Source organism: Magnolia sinica, chromosome 19 (genome assembly GCF_029962835.1).
Source record: "Magnolia sinica isolate HGM2019 chromosome 19, MsV1, whole genome shotgun sequence".
Taxonomy (NCBI): domain Eukaryota; kingdom Viridiplantae; phylum Streptophyta; class Magnoliopsida; order Magnoliales; family Magnoliaceae; genus Magnolia; species Magnolia sinica.
In genome coordinates, this window is record NC_080591.1 from 66,530,141 (window position 1) to 66,537,630 (window position 7,490).

Here is a 7,490-nt window from a genome sequence, read left to right on the forward strand (position 1 = left end):
AAAGCCATTACCAACGCCCTGGACTTCAGTTGAAGGCATTGGTGGAACCAAAGGTCACAAACTACTCAAAAATCCATCAGCAGTAGATACAATCATAAGTACAGATTTAAAAGCCATCTGGACAGTCTTTAATGTTTTATCAAAAAACATTGAGGATAGGGATGGTATGTCCATGACATGGAATGGGAGTATGGGACAGGTATAAGTCCTTGTCCTACTCGCATGTCAATGAAGGTAGTTCTTTTTGCTTCTCGTCTAGAATTGTAATAGGCCATGATCCCGGGAGGAACGTCACTCCGATCTAAACCTATCATGGTCTCTGCAGTCCTTAGGGGACAAACATTCAATCCCGCATTACATGTTGACCAATTATTCTCATGATGATGTAGTGTTCTACAAGCATGTTTCATGTGTAACAGAAAATAAAATAGAAAATGAACTTCCAATCAAAATATACAAGGAGAAACTGTGTTGTGCAACAGAAAATATACAGTAGAAACTTATTATATCAAGCAATAAAATGGAAATATAAATACTTGCGTAGAAAAGCTTAATAAGGATAAACAGCAAGGAGTAAAGTTTTAAAATGTCTCCAGCGCCGCATAGATCTCGTGAGCCAAGATGATGGCATTGAACCGGCAATATCCACAGCAAAATTGGGATGACTACTGAATTTAGAATAATTATACTGCAGTTGAGAATTTAAAAGAGTTTAACCAAAATATGCACAAGATGAACAAGATATTCCAACATCCAATGAATAATTCAAATATATAGGAGAATGCTTGCATGGTACAAGTACTACCGCTGTTAGTGATGGTAGCTGGCTATTGTGGGGCCCATGTGATGTGTGTCCATCAGATCCACCCCATCCATCAGGGTCATCCTTTGATGTTAGACCATGGTGCCGAAAATCAACCTAGCTAGAAAATCATGCGGGCCACGCAAAGTGGACAATCAAGCGGGGATGCACAACCAATAAAAACTCCCCAGAATTTTGTGGGGCCCACCATGTCGCGCATATGTATCCAAGCCATTTATGAGAGACGCCTCCAAGATGAAGGGTTTGCCATTGTTCCCTATGTTGTGGCCTGCTTAAGTCTTGGATCTACCTAATTGTTGGGCTCTACATTGAACATGAAGAGGCTAACATGATGGACAGTGCAGAACATATGCACGCACCATGTGGGCCCCACAAGAGCTCAGGGGCACCACAAGTTGTGGTTCATATTGGTACTATGTGAGTGCATTTGGGTGCAGGCGGGAGCGAGTGTGTGTGTGTGTGTGGTTATGCATGCCCCACTATACATATAGGAAAATAATTTCATGCTAACCTTTGCATTTTGGTGCAAATGTTTTTTTTTTTTTTTGTGGGCCCCACCATGATGTGTTGATGGCATCCACTCCAACCATCAAAAGGGCCCTCCCCTATTTGGCCATGGACCAAAAAAACAGGTTAATCAATTACTTAGGTGGGCCACAAGACAGGAAATATTTGAGGTGGAATGCCCACCCATGGTTGGAAAAGGTTCCCTCCATGCAACAATGTTATCGTATTTCTCATCCTCCTAACCATCTAAGTCTTTTGGCCCAAGGTAGATCCTTGTTTCTTCCCTTGACTCAATTGATATTCCCTCTACCAACCGACAAGCATCTAACAGAGCATGTTGGAAGGAAGTAATGGATGCACAAATTAGTGCCTTGTAAGAGAATGATACAAGAGACCTTAACCTTAGCCTTCTATTATATATGAGTGTTCTATATGTAACTTAGACTTGATGTATATTCTGCTGTATAAAGCAAGATTAATTGCTTCAAGCTACAAACATGACTATGGCATTGATTATGAAGAAACTTTTGTTCTAGTAGCCAAAATGACCATCGTACAACCATAATTACTCTCTTACCTATTCACAAATGGACTCGTTTTTCTTCTTTTTTTTGAAAGCCACTAACATATGGACAAGTTCCAAATGGATGTGAAGAATGCCTTCCTTCTTAGTCATCTAAGGAAGACTATACATGCAACCTCCCCCTTTGTACCACCATGACAAGAAATCGTTGCATAGCTTGAAGCAAGCTCCTCACACATGGTTTGAATGGTTCCAACATGTATTCTTGATGTTGGATATGTACAAAAGCTCTCATGAGTCATGACTATTCATAACTTAACCTCCTTTTGTATATGGACGACATCCTCATCATGGGAGATAATCATACGATACAAATTGTGAAAAAGCTTCTCAATCAAGCATGCAAGATCCAGGATTTTGGGCCACTAATATACTTCTTGGGTTTAAAAGTTCAGTACTCATCCCTTAGGTATGGTTGTTGATCAAAAGTAGACTTCATCAACCAGCTCCCCATCATTTTCTCTTATTGGTTTTACTCTTATTATAATCTCATTCTTAATTATATCATCTTAGTCTTTCCATATATACATCTCAACATCTCCATTTCTAAAATGCCCATCCAAAAATATCCTATACTTATGTTACCTCCTAATCACCCAACTTTTCCTCATTTCACATAGCTGGTTGTTACCTCCTAATCACCCAAACTCCTCGTTTCACATAGCTGGTTGACACATAGAAATTGCATTCCTCTAATTCTATTAGAAATATTCCCATTAATCACTCCATCATTTTGAATTATAAGCCCAACATAAAAGAACCAGTCATGTCGAGAAATCTCCTGGCATCGATTTGAACTGAAGCCTCACATTCCAAATACAATGCGCTTCTAATATTTAAACCTCTAGACTCCAGAACTTTCCTCCAAACCCCCAATTTAGCATTCACCCGCTCTCTAGTATCGTGCACTTTTAATATATAGCATCCGCCCGCTTCCAAATAAGATGCACTTCTAATATTTAAACACCCCATTCTGCAAAACTGCAAAAATCCTTTTAAAAAATGCAATCGAAAGTAAAAACACATAGGGAAGGATTACTAAAGGATACCTTCCTAAGAAGATCAGCCCGTTCAAGAGAAAGCACTGCCCAGTACGTTTCAACAGCTCCCGCGAACTACAGAGGGGGGAAAACTCAAATTAAAGAGGGAAAGAGATATCGTTCAAAATCCAGTCAGGAATCTACGAAGAACAGGGAAAGAGATGCAAACCAGCTACAGAAGAAAAAGACCCTGTGAAGACAACAAGCCTATCTGAAGCCCGCGAGCCATAGAAGCCCCGCCAGCTTAACGTACACCCCCGGAGCATCCGTATAGAGAGAGAGAGAGAGAGAGAGAGTATTTTGAAATCGGAGAATTTATATGATACGACTCGTATCTGCACAGTATACGCGGCTTTTAAAGTATGATAATTGGGCCCGTGAATCGGAAATCCAGACCATTGTTCTAATTTGTGTCCCACCATGGACAAACAATGTATTAAAGATCTCCTAGATTCAGAGATCTTAACGATCTATGTTGTTAATTTTTCCAGTTGCATGTGGACCAATGTTGTATTTGTCTTCATCATGGTCACATATCCCAAGGCCGGGATGATATTATCATAGAGATTTTTGGGCATTGTACATTCACCCCGTGAAACGTAAACGGATTGGCTACTCCCCCTGCCACCAGCCCGGTAGCTAATGGTCGGTGCTCTGTGGGCCTCACCATGATGTATGTGTTTAGTCCATTTTTACATATCATTTTAGGACTTGGAGCTCAAAAATGAGAAGGAAGTAGATCTCATGTGGACCACACGACGGGAAAAAAATAGTGATTGGATATCCACCGTTAATATCCTCCTAAAGCCCAGCGTACTGTTTATTTGACATCCAATATCTTGATTAGGTCATACAGACCCAGATGAAGGTTAAAAAAAAAAACAGAGATAAGCTTGATCCAAAACTTTATGGCCCCAGAATGTTTTTAATGGTCCATGTTCATTCAACACTGTTTCCTATAATGTGGTCCACTTGAGATTGGTATATACCTGACTTTTAGTCTCATACCCTAAAATGATCTAGAAAGATAGATGGACAACATGGACGAAACTCATAGATCATGGTGGGACCCACAGAACACCTGGCTGGTGGGATTCACTTGACCCTTGGATCAGTCTGATTTCTGGGCTCATATTCTAAAATGATCTGAAAAAGTGAATGAACGAAACACAGACATTATGGTGGCCCACAGAGCCCCCTAAAGACCGAGTCCGTCCTCGCATCGCAGGGGTAGGACACCATCCGCGTCCCGTATCGTACGATTCCTATTCGAACCGATGGTTTTTTGCTTCAAGGAAACTGTAATCCACGCAGATTGATAATAGCGTTCGCTCGCGTAAGATGGTGATAGCTTCGCGTTACACGTGTCAATATGTCATTCTTACTTGAAATCTGGACTGTTTATCAATGGAAAAGCTTAAACAAATTATCCTGTGTCATCAAATTTTGATAAATATACATTAACTATGGGAAAGTTTTCTCACCGTCCGTTTTTTTTCGTATAAGAATGATACGAAGGATCAGTGAACAAATCAAATAAATATATATTTTGTGCGAAATGGATGAACGGATCAGATTTCTAACGGCGTTTAGATCGTGCCTCATAAGAAGAAGAGAGTTTTATACTCTAGCGGAATATAACCATGTATAATCATGTGTACAGGCAATGCACATATAGCATACTTTTAAATAAATCTTAACCGTAAAATTGTCCCCTACTCAAATTGGAAGGCTGAACCAAAAATAATTGTGTTTGTTATTGTTGTACCTTTAAAATTAAAAGAAAATAAAATTTAAAAAAAAAAAAACATTTTTAGAACAGTGATTAGTAAAGAACGTGTCATTGGAAGAGAAGTATAAATCACGTTTAGGATCTTTAAAGATATTTTGAGTATATGTTGCAGAGTTATAGCTGATGCTGATCAAAGTATTATATGTCATAATAGTGTAATTGAGAAGCTCAGATGTAAGACGTGGTCGAGAAAAATTGGTGCTGAGGCTGGAACCAAGCAACGTCTAGAAGACCAAAGTAGTGCCAAAGCCTTTGGCATCGAGTGAATGCGGAGAGGAGAAACATCTGGATGACCACCGTAAGAAGATTTATATATAGCAAAGTAATTTGAATAAGCAAAGTATCTCATACCAACCCAATCAAATAAATAAATAAAATCTATCTTTCAACAATCATTCATGTTCTTTAACATAATCAATCATTTATGTTCCTTAGCATAATTAGCCTTTTACGTTCTTTAAGATAACCAAGTAGCTAGATCTTACATTAAGAGTAGCCGCAATAATAAGCTATAATCCAAGTATGTATTCATATGCTAGACAATTTTCATTTTTTTTTCTTCAAAAAGGAAACTTCATATCATAAGAGTGAATTACAGGGACTGTACTTCGGGAAGACCCAAAGGCACCAAAATAAAAACCTTTAGGTCCGCTTATCATAAAAGAAAGACTATACATGATCAACCATCCTAATGGCTCCCAAGCCAGCTTTATCTAACACCACCAATCCGCGGATCTCACATGGGAGGTCCTTCTGGGTGTGGAAGACCCTATTGTTTTGGGTCGAGCTGCCAAGACGGGCCAGGCCATCCGCTGGCCCGTTCCCCTCTCTAAGTGTGTGAATGAAGCGGAAAGAACCCCTCAAATTGAGGGCGGCGATCCACGCCACCCAATAATGCCACTTCCGACCCGGCCGAGTAACTCGATTGAGCATGTCCACGACCAATTTTGAGTCCGACTCAACCATAACATTCCAGAGGCCTAAGTTAGCACAGAAAGATAGGCCCTCGTACACCACCTGGAGTTCCACCTTGTTATTGGAACTTAAGTCCTAACCATGTGAGAAAGCAAAGACCATTTCACCCTCCTCATTCCTACAAAGCCCTCCCCCGCCTGACGAACCTGGGTTATGCAGGGAAGACCCATCAACATTTAGCTTTACCCACCCGCGATCCGGCCTCCTCCAAACTACCACTTCAAATCTCTTGGCCGTTGGTGTGGCCACAGGAATGTGAAAATTCCTCAACTGGAGGTGGGTCAGCCCGAGATGAAGGGTTGGTGTGGGCCTGATCGCCCCCTCTAAACGTCCTGCCTAACCACCAGTTGGTTCTAGTAATCACAGCCCTGATGCTCAGATTTTTACTGTCGAACTTGGAAGAGTTACGCGCCTTCCAGACCTCCCAAAGCAGGAAAATGGGGGTTAGGCGGCGTATATGGATAAGGTGGGCACCTGGCGGCAAAGCCCCCCACCATTGTGCAAGCCTGGCCTGAGGGGAGACATGGTCGGCGAGGGAAATACCAAAGATCCTGCTGAAATGCCGCCACACTACCGACGCCAGCTGACCCGAAACGAACAGGTGCCCCATGGATTCTTAATCACCGGCATGAGGGGAGCACTCGCAGCAAGACACCATCGAGACGCCCTTCGACTGGATGCGGTCATCTGGCCTCTAAATGAAGACCGAAATTTTTTACGGACTTGAGAGTGCCAAACCCACTTCGACTAGGCCCTACTCTCTCTAACCTGTCTGAAATTTGACCACGCGGACTGAACTGAAAACTCACCTGACGGGGTGAAAGGCCAGACTTGGGCGTCATTAGAATCCGACGTGCAAAGGCCACTATGGCATATAAACTGAAAAACCTCCTATGGTAGGTACTCCAGAATTGCTGAGGGTGAAGACGTGACTTGTCTACTAATAAAATCCTTGACCTACATGGTTCTCAAGGCAGGCGGGACCTACTTGATAACGACATCCTGCAAGGGGCCAATCCCAGTCCAATTCGAGCCCCAAAGATTGCAATCTCCCCTCTCAATAAGGCAACGAGCGTTGGCAGCAAGGAAAGGAAACAGAGCAAGTAGACTGCTCCAAAAAGGGGATGACGTTGATCTGTTCTGCTTGGATTGGTTGATGTCGAAGCCAACTACGGTGGGACAGCCATACCTTGCTCTCATATATGTTGCCTAGATACTCTTGCTATTACCTTGAGATATCGCCCAGGCCATCTTCATTCTAAGGGCCTACATCATGTCTTGCAGCCTCCTTATGCCCAGACCACCTTCCGATATCGGGGCCGTAATATTTTTCCAACTGGACCAATGTAACTTTTTCTTTCCATTTTTCCAGCCCCAGAAGAAATTGGCAAAACTCTTCTCCATATCCGATAAGCACCTGAGTGGGATAGGAGTGGTCGCCATTGTATGGACCGGAATGCTGGCCAGAACGTGTTTAATGAGAGTGGCACAACTAGCTTGGGATAGAATTCCGGTGTTTCAGCCATCTACCGTGGCCATGATCTTGTCCAGGAGGGGCTTAAAGGCTTCCCTGGTGCATCTACCAATTGCTATGGGGCTTAAAGGCTTCCTTGGTGCGTCCATGACAAGGGCGCTTTTGGGATGTTGAGGAGGCTACCGATCCTTCTGACACGCCCAATGGGAAGCTTGGAGGAGCAGAAAAAAGCACTATTAGCGTAGTTAATCTTCTGGCCCGAAACCCTCTGGTAGGAGGAAAGAAAATCATTAATC

The 7,490-nt window shown here is 42.3% G+C and overlaps 1 long non-coding RNA gene across 1 annotated transcript; it reads right to left on the reverse strand.

Moving 5' to 3' along the window:
• Positions 1–359: 359 nt before the first annotated feature.
• Positions 360–3,466, reverse strand: LOC131235525 (uncharacterized). The gene is made up of 3 exons (XR_009166190.1): positions 3,123–3,466; positions 2,963–3,028; positions 360–688 (listed from the first exon to the last, which is right to left on the reverse strand). It is a non-coding gene; the product is annotated as an uncharacterized LOC131235525 (long non-coding RNA).
• Between the last annotated feature and the right edge of the window lie 4,024 nt (positions 3,467–7,490).